The sequence below is a fragment of the Emys orbicularis genome, chromosome 3 (assembly GCF_028017835.1).
Source record: "Emys orbicularis isolate rEmyOrb1 chromosome 3, rEmyOrb1.hap1, whole genome shotgun sequence".
Taxonomy (NCBI): Eukaryota; Metazoa; Chordata; order Testudines; family Emydidae; genus Emys; species Emys orbicularis.
The window spans coordinates 34,030,542-34,049,047 of NC_088685.1; the positions used below are offsets into that span (position 1 = coordinate 34,030,542).

General features: G+C 41.2%; 1 protein-coding gene across 2 annotated transcripts in view; it reads right to left on the reverse strand.

Annotated features, from left to right (window-relative positions):
- ASAP2 (ArfGAP with SH3 domain, ankyrin repeat and PH domain 2) overlaps window positions 1-18,506 on the reverse strand; it is a 177,623-nt gene that overhangs the window by 141,695 nt on the left and 17,422 nt on the right. The window lies entirely within an intron of this gene.

The following is an 18,506-nucleotide window of genomic DNA, read 5'->3' on the forward strand; positions in this document are numbered from 1 at the left end:
TGACTAATGAAACTGCACCAATGAATCTGACCCACTGCTTACAGTTATCCTACTGTTAATCATTTTTATTTAATTTATAAATCAAACAACCCAGACCAGTCAGTCTCTGAGGTCATTTCTAATTATTTAAAAATACTGAGTATAGGAATAAAAATTAACAGTGATGTTCAAAAGGGAAGTCTTATGTGGGACTAGGGTGACCAGATGTCCCGATTTTATAGGAACAGTCCCGATATTTGGGGCTGTATCTTATATAGGTGCCTATTACCCCTAACCCCGTCCCAATTTTTCACACTTGCTGTCTGGTCACCCCATGTGGGACTCATTCAGCTCATGAAGTCAGGAAAAGTCTTTGAAGCATGCTTTGAAGGTCAACAAACTTAGATTTTGACCAAACACTAGTCAAAGTGAAATCTTAACACCAACCACACTGCTTGCTTAGTGCACACTCACTAGTCATAATGAGTATATGCCCATTCTGCAGGTTCTATACATCTAGGTATTTGTATCATTCTCCTTACAGTGGTAGATAAACACTGAGGTTACGGACTGCCTATCTCCACATGCCTAGAGAACTTCAGTGACTGAAACAGGTTAAAAATATTCTGAGAAGACATTGTATTGGTTGATGTGGCTCTGCTACCACTCTCTTGGATAATCCAGTCCATATCTACGCAGCAGAATGAAAAATATGAATGCAGCCTGGATTCAGTATCCCATTTTCATTCCTCACCATCAAAAAATAAATAGTTGGAGTATGGAATTGAAAGGATTTATGGCATAACATATACAGCACATCAGTGGTGCTGTATGTTTGTGTTTATCATATACACTTGAAATAAAAATACTGTTTTTAACAAGATGCATGCCAAACTGTCATGATAACATATACATGTTGTGTTTTGTTCTTTGAGGTATATGTACAATGTTTAGATTATGCTGAAACCCTGCTGGTTATGTATGCCTACAGACTGATTAATAGTGACTGCAAAAAAACAAACACTATGCACATCAAACACAGCAATTCAGTCACCTTTACAATACTTTCCTTACTATTTTTAGTCTTTTTGTTTAACTACTGCCCCTAGGCCTGATTCACCACTACTTTACTCCAGTGATTTCAGAGGAATTATTCTAATGTAAAACTGGAACAACATGTTGATGAATCAGGCCCTTTATCATTTTAAATGGGAGCTTGTATTTGTTTATCTTTTCTTGTGTTAAGAATATTAGCTCTCTTTCTTTATTTAGTATGGTTCTTCCTATACTCTCTTCCTCCTATCTGCACAGTTTTCAGCACATGCTAATCATTTTATAGAAAGCTCCAGCTTTTTTGTACATTTCAACTTCAATTCTGTATTTCTATTTTTAAAAATATGCACATGCTACATCTACACACATACATACATGCACCAACATGCTCTCAATTTTCCTTTCATTCAATTTCTCTCTTTGGACTCCTCCAACACTGTGTCAGAAGCAATGAAACTTAAAATGGCTTCTGATGTTACATCCTCTGGCATTCATGTTCACTAATTTAAAATGCTAAATCAATTCTTTGAACTGGAAGAAAGGTAGCTACATAGTTTTTATGACAGGGTCCTTTTATCCTCATAACTGATGTGTCTTGTTTTGAATCATGTACTAAAATTTCACTATTGCAAGGTTGTTTATTTTACAATCTATTTATTTTAGCATAAATCTTCTAGGCTGGCCAAATAAATTATTTTCTTGCTCCCAGCCAGCTTCTGTAAATGAGCACTTCTACTTGCCTCTTGCTAGAAATAACTGCAGTAAACAGAACTCTGATTTTCTAAAAATCAGTAAATATACAGCATATTAATTTACAACAAATATTGCCAGTTCTACAGCAATACAACTGCTGCACTAATCACAGAAACTCCAGATTAAAAAGAGACCTTCTTGTCCATCCTCCTGCCAGTGCAGAAGATTTCCGTATACTTAAGAAATAAAGCCTTGAGCCCAATCTAGTTTTATATGATGAAGAATGGAGTTTCCACTACTAATAATGCGAGGCTACTTCCCAAGGTAATTTATTTTTATTTCTGAACCTATTTGATGCTTCTTTAGTACATCTAGAGATCAGTGTTTTGAGAAACTTGCTGTCTATCAGCATGTTTATTTCAGTACGTGGTCATTCTGGTTTTATTTCTGTTCTTTTGAAATTCAACTTTTTCCATACTTAAATACTGAATTGAAGCAACAACGTACAAAAAATAAACCAGGGAATTAATTATGTTCACACATATCAATTTACCTGATCAAGGTGCTTTACTAATTTCAGTTAAGGGGACATCAATCTTTAAAAAAAAAAAAAAAAAAAAAAAAAAAACTTACACTTCTGTGTGAAAATTGTTTTATTTACTATTGGTATAAGAAACATCTAAGGGTATGTCTACACTACCTGCCGGATCGGCGGGCAGCAATCAATCCCCGAACGCTCTCCCATCGACTCCTGTACTCCACCAAGACGAGAGTAAGTAGATCTAAGTACGTCGACTTCAGCTACGTTATTCACGTAGCTGAAGTTGCATAACTTAGATCAATCCCCCCCACTGTAGACCAGGGCTAAGATTCAAGTTCCTGTAGCTGAAGGGGATTGGAAATTTTTTCCAGTTTGTTTACTTTGTGCATTTGACAGTTCTCTGTCTACTGAAGCTTTAATATTTCTTACTGCATGTTCAATTGGTCAGTTTCCCCCTTTGTTTGTGTGGGTCCTTCACACAGCATCAGGAGACAAAAGCCATTTAAAAAAAGAAAATATGATTGTAAAGCCACACACAACTGGTATGAGGGAGGTTTAGTATGTGAAACTATTTTTACTCTTTTTTAAACTGACTAGAATTCCAGTTGGCTATTGTTAATTAGCCACACCTAAAGGCAATAGTTCCAAGAGCAACCATAGATCAGACACACTGCAAATATATTTTAGGACATAAATTTAACAGGGTATTCAGAAAGATAAGGTGTTACATATGTGCAAGGGGTGCCATAGGAACAATACATTGAGAATTTTAAACTGACAACTTATGAAACTCAAAACTGTAACATTTCACTGATGTAGCTTATGTGCTTTGAATATAAAACACAATCGATTCGGATTACTGTCACCAGCTTTAACAAGTTCAGCTTTACTGAATATGATTTAACAAAAGGAATTTCACCAATGAGTATATTGGAGAGAAAGTAACAAAAGAGGATTTTCTTTTTGTTAACCTAACTTATTTCAAAAAGTACAGCCCTGTAAAAATAGTTGGAGTCACTAAGAGACCACTGACTAGTGGGTAGCCCTTTTATCCTCACATTGGCAAACTAAATGGACTTGGTTCCATAAGCCAATTTCCACTGTTAACCACTGCAATGCTTTCCGACTCTGAACAATAAGATGCACCATACTGTTTATCTTCCCACAGAGAAATCAGTCCCGGTTTTACTGATGCTGGCTGCAATGTTGCTCCACATCTGTTTTATAGATCATGGACTATTAGGGCATTTACTCATAAAAAGGCCTGTATGGGTCTAGTTCCTATTGTGTAGAAGGATTCAGAGCTGTTGGGAAACACAACACTCACAAATGGATTGATGCTTCACAACTAAAGAATCTTGAAACTACCAACAATCTATATTTCTAGCGATCCTAAGGAAGCAATGGCAATTTAGCAATTCAAGTCTAAGTCACTTGAACTGGAATCCTCAAGCTGGGATCCCACTTGTGCAGTATATAAGAAAGTATCTATTTCAAATATATTAATAAATTCACAGATTCCAAAGCCACAGGGGGCCATTGTGATCATCTAGTTTGACCTCCTGAATAACGCAGGCCCCAAAAATAATTCCTATACAATATATTTTTTAAAAAAAGCATCAAATCTTGATTTAATAAATGTCATGGATGGAGAATTCACCATGACTCTAGGTTAATTATTCCAGTTGTTAATTACTCTCATCGTTAGGGATTTATGCCTTATTTCCAGACCAAATTTGTTTAGCTTCAATTTCCAGTCACTGGGTTATGTTATATCTTTCTCTGCAAGATTGAAGGGCCCATTATTAAATATTTGTTTCCCCATATAGATACTTTAGACTAATCCAGTCATCCCCTAACCTTCTCTTTGTTAAACTAAATAGATTGAGTTCCATGAGTCTATCACTATAAGGCAGTGGTTTGCCAAACTGGGGTTCGTGAACCCCTGGGGGTTCACGAAATGTTACAGGGGGTTCTTGGGGAAAAAAATTCCCTAATGGCGGACAGAGCTGTCCCTAGGGACCCTGGGCAGCGTGGGACCAGCAGCCCGGAGCTCCTGGACTTCCAAGAACTAAGCAGATCAAAGCAAGCATATCTATCACACTGAGGAGATTTAAACTTCAAGAACCCTTATAAGAAATGGAAAGGGAGGTGGATATTTTTTGCTGTTTTTAAAATTAAATAGGCAGCTAGTATTGTTTTTTAAATTATTATGAAGAACAAGTTTAAGCTTTGTTGTAACGTGTGTTGTTTGCCTGAACTGCTCAAGACCTGAATGCTTCTGTAAGAGTTGGCTTCTTAGATACCTTCATGCTGTTTCATATCTGATACTTCTTGATGAAACATAGGAGCCTTGTCTTATAACAAGCTTATTCAAAGTGATACAAACTACGAAAGTGAGATCTTGGAAGAGTGCTGCCATTTTCATAATGTAATAAAAATAGTGTAATGATAAATAATAATTAATAATAGTGTGTAATATGCATGTCATAAAACAAATTTTATATTTCCAAGATCACTGCTTTTATAATTTATACTCAGGTAAAAGAGAAAATCCCTGGAAATATTTATTTTTAGGAGGGGGTTCGTGAGACTTGACATTTTGGTGAAAGGGGTTCACAGGTTGTTAAAGTTTGGGAACCACTGCCATAAGGCATGCTTTCTAAACCTTTAATCATTCCCAAGTTCTTCTCTGAACCCTCTCCAATTTATCAACATCCTGCTTGAATTGTGGACACCAGAACTGGACACAGTACTGCAGCAGCGCTCGCACCAGTGTCAAATACAGAGGTAAAATAACCTCTCTACTCCACTCAAGGATTCCCCTATTTATACATCCCAGGTCACATTAGCTCTTTTGGCCACAGCGTCATGTTCAGCTGATTATCCACCACGACCTCCAAATCTTTTTCAAAGTCACTGCTTTCCAGGACAGCATCCCCTATCCTTAAGCATGGCCAACATTTTTTGTTCCTAGATGTATACGTTTGCATTTAGCTGTATTAAAAACACATATTGTTAGCGTGCATCCATCTTACCAAGCATTCAAGATCGCTCTCAATCACCTGTCTTCTTCATTGTTTACCAGTTTGTGTGTTATCTACAAAGTTGATCAGTGATGATTTCATGTTTCCTTCCAGGTCATCCATAAAGATGTTAAATAGCATAGAGCCAAGAACTGTGGGGCCCCACTTGAAACACACCTGCTCGATGATTCCCTGTTTACAATTACATTTTGAGACCTAGCCAGTTTTTAATCCATTTAATGTGTCATGTTAATTTTATATTGTTCTAGTTTTTTTAAATAAAATATAGTGCAGTACCAAGTCAAATGTCCTACAGAAAATTAAGTATTTTATCAACAAAACTTGTAATCTCATTAAAAAGTATCAAGTTAGCTTAACAGGATCTGTTTTCCATAAACCCATGCTGATTTCCATTACATTGCCCTCTAATTCTTCATTAATTAAGTTCCATATCAGCTCCTCCATTATCTTGCCTGGGATCAGTGTCAGGCTGACAGGCCTATATTTACCCAGGTCAGCCCATTTACCCGGTTTTTAAAACTGGCACAACATTAGCTTTCTTCCAGTCTTCTGGAACTTCCCAGTGCTCCAAGACGTATTGAAAAATCAATATTACCAGTCAAGCAAGCCTCTCAACCAGCTCTTTTAAAACTCTTGGAGGCAAGTTATCTGGACCCTCTGATTTAAAGATATCTAACTTTAGTAGCTTCTGTTTAACATCCTGCAGAGGGACTAGTGGAATGGAAAGAGTTATCACCACCAAATGATGAGATTATATCATGTTTTTTCCTCAAATACAGAACAGAAATATTTATTAAACACTACTGCCCCATTATTGATGATTTTACCATTTCCATCTAGCAATTGACCAATAACATTATCATGACTTCTTTCTTCCTACCATATTTTTAAAAATACCCATAAATAAAATGTGTATCTACTCTAGGCCAATTACAGACACAGATCCAAACAGTTACATCTTAAAACAAATATTACTCCGATTCTAAATTTTAATAATTGCCAGAAAAATATCTGACCATTTTGATAACTGTAGATCCTTTACGTACTTGACAGGTTCCAAGACATTTGGGTAAGTAAGGAACAACACACTGTCTGCTGCATGTGGCTGAGCAAGAAAGAGGCAATCTTCCAGAAGGCAAATGGACACTGGCAAGGTATTAGGTGATCAGTGGGAAGAATGAGCAGAATTAAATCTCTATAATTAGGGCTGGTCTTGTTTATAAAAAGGTCACTCAATAAAATAAATACTACTAAATAATAAAAGAGACTAAGTATTGAATATTCTTCAATACTCCTTCCAAGAAAACAAAATCTTCTTGCTCAATATCTCTATGAGATGTGAACTCAGTGCTGAATAGAAAATCTGTACACTTTTGTCTACCATTGCTACTATTTATTATCTGTATTATCGTAGCATGTAGTGGCCCTAATCATAAACCAGGACCTCTTGTGCTAGGCACTGTACAAAACACAGAACAAAGATGTCCCTTTCCCCTAATGGCTTAAAATCTAAAGTATAAGACAAGGCACAACAGATGGATACAGCCAGATGGGGGAGTACAAGTAAACCAGGCAACAGAAGCAGCTGTTAGGGAAAGGAATTTTGCTAACTATAGGCAAAACACAGACAACACAAATTCTTTGCAATGTAGCAATGTTGCACCTACTATAATTTCCACAGAACACATGATAATGGTACATAGAAAACCCCAGAGTGAAAGACTTGGCAATTACTATTTGTCCAAGGAGGAATGTACTTTTTTAGTATCGGGATAATAGGAAATCTGCTTGGTAAAAGAGGCAGTCACCAACTTCTGGTGCGCGCTGCCCCCGCTGCCCCCAGTGCTGGCTCCGCAGCTCCCATTGCTGGGAACCGCAGCCAATGGGAGCTGCAGGGGCAGCGCCTGCGGGCACAGGCAGCGTGTACCACGCAGAACCGCTTGGCCATGCCTCCTTCTGAGGTAAGCACTGCCCGGCCAGAGCCTGCACTCCAACCCCTTGCCCCAGGTCAGAACCCCCTCCTGCACCCAAACTCCCTCCCGGATCCCACACCCCAAGCCCCCTCCTGCACCACAAACCCCTGCCCCAGCCCTGAGCCCCCTCCCAGAGCCTGCACCCCACACCCTAACCCCCTGCCCTAGCCCTGAGCCCACTCCCACATTCCAAACCCCTTGGCCCTAGCCCAGAGCACCTCCTGAACTCCAAACCCCTCATCCCCAGCCCCGAGCCTGCAGCCAGAGCCCTCACCCCCTCCCATACCCCAAACCCTGCCCCAGCCCAGAGCCCCCTCCCGCACCCAGAATCCCTCATTCTGGCCCCAATCCGGAGCCCACACTCCCTCCCGCACTGCAACCCCCTGCCCCAGCCCAGTGAAAGGGAGAGAGGGGGAGAGCGAGCGACTGAGGGAGGGGCCTCAGAGAAGGGACGGGGCAGGGCAAGGGTGTTCGGTTTTGTGCAACTAGAAAGTTGGCAACCCTACTTCAAGCCTAAAACTGAATGTTCCCCATCAGCAATAGATTAGGGTTTACAAAACATATCCAACACCCACTAGACCAAGGCGGCCTACAAGCCAAGGTAAAAAATATCTATGATTATCTCCCATCCCCACACACACCTCAAGATCATGCTCCACAAAGTAACATCCCTTTAAAACAGTTGTGGACTTCATTTAGTTGAAATATATTGTCAATCAATTCTGTATTAAAATTCATTAAAAATGAAACTGATTACTATGAATAGTCAAAAATATAGCATATATTCAACAATTTTTATTGTTCTTTTAATAACAGTTGCTGACTTGTATTTGACAAGCTACAGGGCTGGTCAATTAGTACAATGTATTTATCAAATCAGTCTTCAAATAATGTTCAGATTGATCAAATAATTCACCCAGCAATTTTCAAAAAGCCTTATGTACTACATCTCTCTTGCTTTTGTTATATTTTCTTTCCCTTCCTACACTCTTTTACTACGCTCTCTTATCCATCAAAGAGCATGGGGTATATTTTCCTGAGTTACCTTCCCTGTCCGATTCCAGCATCCCCTTCTCTCTCTCCTGCCTTTCCCCCCCACATACTGTGTTCTCTTCTTCCTCTTAGGTACAGGCTCCCCCTTCTACTCCCAAAATCTCCCCCAGCACTTGCCCACTGACCAATTGCTGTGTACAAACAGGGATCAGCACCAAGGACAATGTTCTGCAGCCCTTACTCACTCATTCAAATAAAGACTTGTTTACATGGTAATATTCACTGGCATAGCTATTGCAGAATAAGCTATTCTGCAATAGCTACTCTAGACTATGTACTTCATTAGGATAAATTATTCCGAAATAAAAATGACTTTTATTCCAGAGCAGAATGTCACCCAGGGAGCTATTCTGGGTATGATGGTCAATTTCCCTGTGTAAGCAAGGTTTAAGCCTCAGATCTGCATGTTTGAGACTCTCTCTCTCTACTGCCTCAGTTGCAGTCAGTAGAGAGAGAGACTGTGAAGCTTCATCCTGCTCATAATAAAAAGGGATGGAGCTGATGGCAGAGCTCTCTCTGCAAGGGCCCTTTCCTCACAAATTCTCTCTCCCAAAGGTATAAAATTGTCTGTGTTTGTTGACCTTGTGGGCAAAATGCAAAGGCAATCTATTTTTGTGGCCCCGGTCTATCTGGCAGAAGAGTGTGGTTAGGGTTTAAAAGTTCTACTGGTCACATTAATGGTGTCTCCTTCACGCATGGTAGGAAGGGCTGTTCTGGAAAATGTGTTTTGTAACTCCTGTTATTTATGTTTTCAAAGATATATCAAGAACGAACAGAGCTTTGGAGGGACACCCTCTGGTCTAAACCAGGGGTTCCCGAACTTGGTTCGCAGCTTGTTCAGGGTTAGCCCCTGGCGGGCCACGAGACGCTTTGTCTACCAGAGCGTCCGCAGATACGGCCACTCGCAGCTCCCAGTGGCCGCGGTTTGCTGTTCCCGGCCAATGGGAGCTGCGGGAAGCGACCGGGCCACCACTTCCAGAAGCTCCCATTGGCCGGGAACGGTGAACCACGGCCACTGGGAGCTGCAAGCGGCTGTACCTGTAGATCCTCAGGTAAACAAACCGTCTCGTGGCCCGCCAGGGGCTTACCCTGAACAAGCCGCAAACCAAGTTTGGGAACCCTCGGTCTAAACTAAAATTCCTATTATCCTGGAATCTAAATAATTAAACAAATTTGCTTACTAAGTATTCAATTATCTGCTCCTTGCACCACCCCCTCCAAAAAAAAAAAAAAAAAAAAAAAAAAACCACCACCTTAGGAAAATATAGCTGGTCATGAGATCACAAGGATCCCAAAAAGCATTCTCCCACAGTTTTTCAGCCCAATATCAACCCTTAGAAGCCTTATACCTAGGGTTAAATTGAAGCAATATAAAAGATGAACAATTCCACATGTACTATTTAGGACTCCACTGAGCTGCACATTTGGAAAGTTTCACATCCCTATTTTGATTATTTTCTACACATGTGAGACCACAGGAAGCAACAAAGCACCTGTGTAATTATTAACCTAAGTGTTGTTGCCATGTTAGTCCCAGGATATGAGTAGGGTGACCAGATGGCAAGAATAAAGTATCGGGACACATGGTTGGAGGGGAGGGTGTCACAGGCTTACAGCCCCCACTGGAGCCATGGGGGAGGGGGGCGCAGAGCCTGAGGAAGCTGCAGGTCAGGGACGCACGGCCCCAACAGCAGCCCCCGGCCACAGCCCTGCCGGGAGCGCACTGCCCCGGCTCCAGCCCCCACTGCAAGCCGTGGGTCAGTGGGGGACGCAAGGCCCTGGCTCCGGCCCCTCTGCAAGGGGTGGGGAGGCCTCAGGGCTGAGGCAGGGGGTTGGGACATGGGGGAGGGTTTAGGATGCTGACTCCAGGAGGGAGTTTTGGTGAGGGAGGGGATGCAGGCTGGCGCTTACCTCAGGTGGCTCCCCGGAAGTGGCGACATCTCCCTCTGGGTCCTAGGCAGAGGCGTGGCCAGGTGGCTCTGTGCACTGCCTCACCCACAGGCACTGCCCCACAACTCACATTGGCTGTGATTCCTGGCCAATGGGAGGTGCGAAGCAGGTGCTCATGGCGGGGGCAGCACACAGAGTCCCGTGGCCATTCCTGCACCTAGGACCAAGAGGGAGATGTTGCCACTTCCAGGGAGCTGCGCGGAGCTGGGTAGGGAGCCTGTCAGCCCCGTGCCAACCGGACACCGTCACCTGGCAATCATACAATATCAGGACAAATGGCATCCCGATCATACATCGGTCGTGATGTGGGGCAACGAGTTAAATATCAGGACATCTGGTCACCCTAGATATGAGACACACAAAGTGTGTGAGATAATATCTTTTGTTATTTTACTGTACCAATTTCTGCTGGGGAAAGAGACAAGCTTTCAGGTCTCTGAAGGAGAGAGAGCTGTATGTAGTTTGAGAGCTTGTCTCTTCCCTCCAACAGAAGTTGGTTCAATAAAAGATATTACCTCACCCATCTTTTCTCTCTCATTATTAATTTAAGACATTTTATTAAATTACAGTAAGTTGTAATTTTATTATTGCTTTTACTTTGTATTTATTTAACTACTTTAAAAAGATAAAGGGCAAAAGATGAGAATCGGTTTGAATACATGAAACTGCTGTTTGTTGCATTCATACCTCTCTCGCCTGCAAGCATACACCCACACCTAAGCATAAGTACATTATTGGCTTTTCTTAACAAATTAATCACTAAGCACACACCCTTTAGAAAACCACTTGCATCAAGAAAGGCAAATCAAGAGCCAGCGGTTTAAAGGTTACAAAGTCTTAGTCATTCCATGCAAGTCACTACATGATGCTATTGTGTCCTGAATGGAAAAGTAATGCATACACATTACTTGTTAAGCTTCCACCTTGCTCCCTTACAGAAAAAGGTGAAAATTCAACTGATATATTTATGTAAGGTAAAATAATAAACCATTTTTGACAACTAAAACTTCTGAATATCTAAGAGAGAGACAGATGGAGAAACTGCTTTGAAATGAGTGGCCTCAACTTTCTCCCAAACATGCCAACATATGTACATTACTCAGTTATCATACAGGCAGGATATAATCCATATTTTTCTCCTTCTTTCATAACTTCACCATCAAAATTACAGCAACCTACCTCAAGATATGAGATGAGCTGATTTTAAGTATGGTTGTCATCAGCAACATAATAATACTGGTGCATCTTACATTGTATAGTCTTCAAAAAGAGTTTATTTTTCCATGAAGCATTTATATGCCAATGAAATAAAACAATACGTTTGTTACCTTATGTTTCATTAGTTACTAAATTGTGCTAACAAATGCCAGAGAATATCAACATCAAGGTATGTATATATTATATTTAATTATTGAAGAAAATAATGTTCATAAAAACAAAATCCTTATCAAGCACAGAAAGATAGTGACTGTATGAGACTTAGTTCACAGAACTGTGGCAATAAAAAAAGGCCTCAAATATTCAAGTAAAAATCATCATCATCTTGTCCACTCAGATTCTTTCCAGTCATCAATATGCAGCCTTTCCTCTTCACTGGCTTTCTGTTCACTTCTGGCTGCTGGGGATCACTTTTAAGCCAGTTCTATGAGACACCAACTCTCATCTTATATTTCAGCAGAGAAGTTAAGATTGGCTAACATGCTCTTGCTTTTACTTCTTAAACGTGAATCCTGTGACTGATAGCAGGGCATTCTCAGTTCAGCGCTCTCTTTTTTTTTAAGCATTTAGTCCCTTTGGCACCCCATCATAGCCCAAGCCAACCAACCTATATGGAATAACATAGGGTCCCATTTATTGTTTAGGATTTGACTGACTTTTGTTTTGGGAATTATTAGTTAGTGTTTATTTGTTTATATAGCACCCATGAAGTCAGTCACTTTGCAGACATTCACAGTCCTTGAAATACACTAGAGGACTCATACTCCTTTATCCTAATTTTTATATTCAAACAAACATTTTATTTTGAATAAGAATTAATTCAGTGGCACTGGAATCCATTTTTTAGTTACTCTCTACAAAAGACAAGCCACCAAAATGTCCTTGTTTCCGTCTGCTTTTGAGTCTGCCAGAGACAGTCTTGACAGACCATACACCATTTGTGTTTGTCCTATATTGCCTTGTTCTTTATTACATCTGTTGTGCTTCTTGAGGCCTGATGCAAAGCCCAAAGAAGTCAACAGGAGTCTTTCCTTTGACTTCACTGGACTCTTGATCACACCATTTGGATCAAACACTGGTGTAACTGCACTGAAGTCAATGAAGACTTTACCCTACCATGGAAGAATCTCATTCCAGTAGGCATCTTTTAGAGAATGCCTGAAGTTTTTTTGGGGAAAAATAAGTTAATTATTTAAAACTGTCTATTTAAATATGATTTTATGATAAAGCTAATCGCAGTCTATGTACCAAACTGTTCTCTGTAATTTGGAATATATGTATGGGATTTAGACAGTAAAGCTGACTGGAGCTAATTCCTTTATCTTATTAAGTGTGGAAGAACAAAACATATGTCACTTGTGGAATAGTTAAACACCATCTGCATTGTGAGGGAGTTAGCTGTATTCAGCTCAACAAAAACCATGAACATTTTTTACTGTAATAGACTCAGTTCTCCAAAATGGCACAGAGTGTAGGTTGTTATTTCTATTATTTGTAAACAAAAGTTGACCTATAAACAAAGGAAGTACGGTTACAAACTGATTTTACACAAATCAGCTCCTGATATTTGACCATATCTTCTCATGATTCAAATCAGCAGGACATAACATCAATATGACTAACCATATACGTCAATCAAATCAAGCTATTCTGTGCAGCCACATGTTCCTGTCGCTGTTACCGTCTAACTTTCTTCCCATTCCCTTCATTTCTTTGTTAAATCCACCTCACATCTGGGCTTAAAAGCAGATAGCAAGAGATGTGTTTTTACAGCCCCTAACACAATTGGGTCTTGCGCCTGACTGAGGCCTCTGGGAGCTATTTTAACAGAAGTAAGTAATAGTAATCTGCACTAAGAGACATCTTCATCATGCACATATGACGCTACCACACTGAAGGGAGACAACAAAAAGAACAGAAATTCCTTCATCGTTGGATTTATGCTAACCATGGTATTTTTATCCTCCAGGCAAATAGGAGGCATTTCAGGAAGCGAGGAAAAGAGCAAAAAAAGGAGACATTCTGCCAAACAGAACACCTCTAACAAGTATTACTTTGAGAAAAGCTGAATCATCTGTCAGAAATTAGTATAAGCAGAGGTAAAGTAATTATTTAGATTTTTCCTTTCTTTTTAAAAGTACATCATCATCAGGTTAAACTGCTGGGATGGGGAGGTGGTGGTGGGCTAAGAAACAGATGTCCTTACTTATTTTACCAGTAATAGATGAGATTTTTACAACTGAAAAAACTAAAAACCTCATTTTCCACCCAATGACCTGTTTGTTTACTTTTTCAACTTCATTCATCTTACAAAATAAAATGAACCTGTCAGTTTCACTTGTTAGGTCTCATACTAGCTAAATAATGAATGTTTAAAAACAATTTTGGTCCAATGCTGTACAATTTTACAACCTACTTCTATCATATATGGTAGTTACCAGATGGTATGCTATAGTTTTGATTCTATTCCACCCACCCACGCCCCGCCTCCATCATTAGTAAGACAGTGTTCCACTTCTGAAAAATTCTGAAATGGGCGTTCAATATTAATACAAACACTTTTAATCAAATAATTAAATCCTTACGTTACAGCATCGTAAATGGAAGATAAGCACTGTAGTCAGTATAAATTTAAGATTAGCTCAGTTTCTGGCAAATAAGTGTTTGATATATTTTAAGATCCTCAGCTTCCTCCCTTGGCTACTATACAGGAAGAGGAATCTTGTTAATTTCACTCCGCTGATGCTTGGCCAAGCTATGGCAGGTAGAAAAAGCACTGGAGCTCCCTGTGTACAAACCCAGGAAAGTAACACCACATTAATTCCCATTTGGAAGGGGGTGGGTTTTTTTAAATGAAAGCATACAGAACATTTTTCATACATGGCCACTGATTTTGGGTGCCGAACTGGAGACTCCTTGCAGCATAGTGTGTCTAGGTGGGCACCCAAAAACAGAAACAATCAAAATCAGAGGCCACCCCTGAAAATGTTGGCCTTAAATTCTTGTGGAATTAACAGCTTTAAATACAGTGGAATTAAAGGTTTAAGGCAACCATGCTCCCCCAGAAAGCTTCCCCCAGGCCATTACAGAACGGGCAAATGATTTTTTTAACCCCTGTAATTATTTGTATATTCTACAGCAACTCTGAAACCATGTTGTCCATCTGCCATCCACTTGAGGGATAATATATACTACTATTACAAAATCAAATCTGTTTTTCCTGCAGTGCGTCCTCAGGCAACTCACTTAGCCTCTCTGTGCCTTAGTTTCCTACCAATAAAAAGGTAATAAACTACTTCCACACCTCACAGGAATGCTGTGAGGATAAATACATTATAGATTGTGTGGTGCTCATAAGATTCTGTACTGATGGGCATCATAAGTACCTAAAATAGATACCTAAGATAGCTAGAAGGCACTGAACTACTTACACATTTAATATTAAAGCAATTGAGAATATAGATGAGGGAAGCATGTTGTCCACATTATGATATAATCAAGAACAATATGGTTAAACATTACAGTGACGCAAGCAAAACAAAATGCAGCTTACAGAATATTTAACAATTTCATTGCTTCTTTGATTCTAAACCAGTCCCTTCAGCATTGCTAATATCAAGTCTACACAGAGCTCAAGGCGTGGGAAAACTTCATTTTCAATTGTTATTGTTTTGTAACATACACCTACAGTACTGTAAAAGAAAAACGAATTGATAAAATATATATTTCATATATGCATTGCAAAATTCTACACTGCACACCTTGTAGCTGACAATGGAACAGGTTCTATGTAGCATGTGCTAAGGAAATTTCCACTCGTATGCCTTTGTTCAAAAGGTAATTCTGTTTGATTGCAAGGGCTTAAAATGATTAGCAAATGCATTTGTTTCCTAAATAGCCTCCCTTAAAATAGATTAGAAATTTCACTAGAACTGTATTTTGTCAGAAAGTCTTCACTACCAACGGACATGAATTTATAGCACCAGAGACCAATCCATATGAAAGTTCACTTAGCTTCAGGACTTCCTTATTTCACTCTATGCCATCTGAATGTACAACAAAGCTTTCAGGAACATAAAATTGATTTCTTCAATTATAATCATGTCTGCTGCTTTGAGGTATTCAAATACACACTTAACACAATGCTAGACAGAATTATAGATTTCAGGCTGAAATTATACTGATAATCTGATCTTTATTCGGGTAAAAGAAGGGCCTATGAAGACTAGGTGGTTTTATATAAAATATTGCAATTCCACCCCTAGACAACACTGTGGCTTAAAAACAGAGTTTCAGCCTTCACTCTTAACTCCTGCCTTTTTTAAACTTAGATGCTACAATTGATAACATAACTGTGAAAGTTTACATGAAAATCCATAACAGCTAAGAGATATATTTGTAAGATTTAGCCACATAGCACAAATATTCCATGGTAAACATTTTTGTGTAACTGAAAGAATCAGTAAGTATGCACAGACACAGAATTTGAAAAATTTCCTCAGCACCTACTCACTTGAGGAGTGAGGGCCTCTCTAGACTACAAAATTAGGTTACCACATTAGGTCGACCTATAGTCACCTCAGTAATTAAATCGGCTGTTGGTCTCCACACTACCCTCCTGCAGCCGGTGCACATCATCACCAGGAGCGCTTTCACTTACTAAAGTGGGGCACTGACAGCTGGAATGTGAGGCATTGACAGCCACGCAAGGCTCATAGCTGGAGCCCACCCACCCCGGGACTGACATCAGAGCTGTGACCCCAGCAAGCAGCTCAATTTCACAACAGGTAGACAACCAGAAGTGAAATTGACATTCTGGTCAGTTTCACACTGCTATTATTTCACATTTCCTCTCTGGCTCTGGCTGTCAGCCAGCAGGAGGCTCACAGCTGGAGACTCCCACTCCCCACTCCAGATCTGTCAGCCCCATTTAGGGCTCGCAGCTGGCATCTCTGGGGCTGACAGCTGGAGCCAGAGACCAAATGTGAAATAATAGCAGCCGTGAAACTGACAAGAAAATGCTGGTGGGGGAGTAATACTATATGTGAAAGAAAACAGAGTCAAATGAAGTAAAAATCTTAAATGAACCGAACTGTACCATAGAATCTCTACGGATAGTAATTCCATGCTTAAATAATAAGAATATAGCAGTAGAGATATACTACCGACCACCTGACCAGGATGGTGATAGTGACTGTGAAATGCTCAGGAAGATGAAAGAGACTATAAAAATAAAAAACTCAATAATAATGGGGGATTTCAACTATCCCCATATGACTGGGTACATGTCACCGCAGGATGGGATGCAGAGATAAAGTTTCTTGACACCTTAAATGACCGCTTCTTGGAGCAGCTAGTCCTGAAACCCACAAGAGGAGAGGCAATTTTTGACTTAGGCCTTGGCTACACTTGCCGATGTACAGCGCTGTGAGTTAAACCTGACTTCGTGCAGCTGAGTAGGGAAAGCGCTGCACTCTGTCCACACTGACAGCTGCCCAGCGCACTGTTGTGGCCACATTTGCGGCAATTGCAGCGCTGTTGGGAGCGGTGCATTATGGGCAGCTATCCCACAGAGCACCTTTTCCCATTCTGGCGCCGTGGGTTGTGGGAAGGGGGCGTGGGTGCGGGGGATTCTGGGTCCTGTCCCAATGCCCCGTGATGCATCGCTTCGCATCCCAGAAATCCCTTTGTTTCCGTCCACCTTTGGCGCCATCTTTCAACGGTTTCAGAGTGCAGCGCGATCTGTCTGCGGGAAATGGAGTCCGAACTGCTGAGGCGTATGCTGACGAGTCTCGCCAGCACGTCACGTTTGGCTGTCGAACTATTCCTTAAGATCCAAAGTGACAGTGAGAGTGAGGGTGAGGAGTCCGACGATGCTATCGAGCCGCGTAACGCGTACGATACGAAATTGCTTGTGGCATTCACGGACATGCTCAGCACCGTGGAACGCCGCTTTTGGGCTCGGGAAACAAGCACTGAGTGGTGGGATCACATCGTCATGGAAGTCTGGGATGACGAGCAGTGGCTGCAGAACTTTCGGATGAGAAAAGCCACTTTCATGGGACTGTGTGAGGAGCTCGCCCCCACCCTGCGGCGCAAGGACACGAGATTGAGAGCTGCCCTGCCAGTGGAGAAGCGGGTGGCTATTGCAATCTGGAAGCTGGCAACTCCAGACAGCTACCGGTCGGTCGCAAACCAGTTTGGAGTGGGAAAGTCGACCGTTGGAATCGTGTTGATGCAAGTTTGCAAGGCCATTAATCGCATCCTACTCAGAAGAACCGTGACTCTGGGTAACGTGCAGGAAATAGTGGATGGCTTTGCACAAATGGGGTTCCCTAACTGTGGAGGGGCGATAGATGGGACGCACATTCCTATTCTGGCACCACCCCACCTAGGATCCGAGTACGTTAATCGGAAGGGGTATTTCTCTATGGTTCTCCAGGCGCTTGTGGATCACCGTGGATGTTTCATTGACATTAACACAGGCTGGCCCGGAAAGGTGCATGACGCTCGCATCTTTCGGAACACTTGGCTGTTCAGGAAGATGCAGGCCGGGACTTTTTTCCCAGAGCAGAAGATCATGGTAGGGGAAGTTGAAATGCCCATTGTGATCCTTGGAGATCCCGCTTACCCGTTAATGCCGTGGCTCATGAAACCCTACACAGGGAGACTTGACAGCAGCAAGGAACGGTTCAACTACAGGCTGAGCCGGTGCCGAATGACTGTGGAGTGTGCCTTTGGCCGTTTAAAGGGCCGCTGGCGATCTCTGTATGGGAAGCTGGACTTGGCTGAAAACAGCATTCCCGCGGTTATATCTGCGTGCTGTGCCCTCCATAATATTTGTGAAGGGAAGGGTGAAAGCTTCACTCAGGCATGGACCTCCGAGGTTCAACACCTGGAGGCTGAATTTGCACAGCCAGAGAGCAGGGCTATTACAGGGGGCCAGCGCGGGGCTGCAAGGATTAGGGATGCCTTGAGGGAGCAATTTGAGGCTGAAAA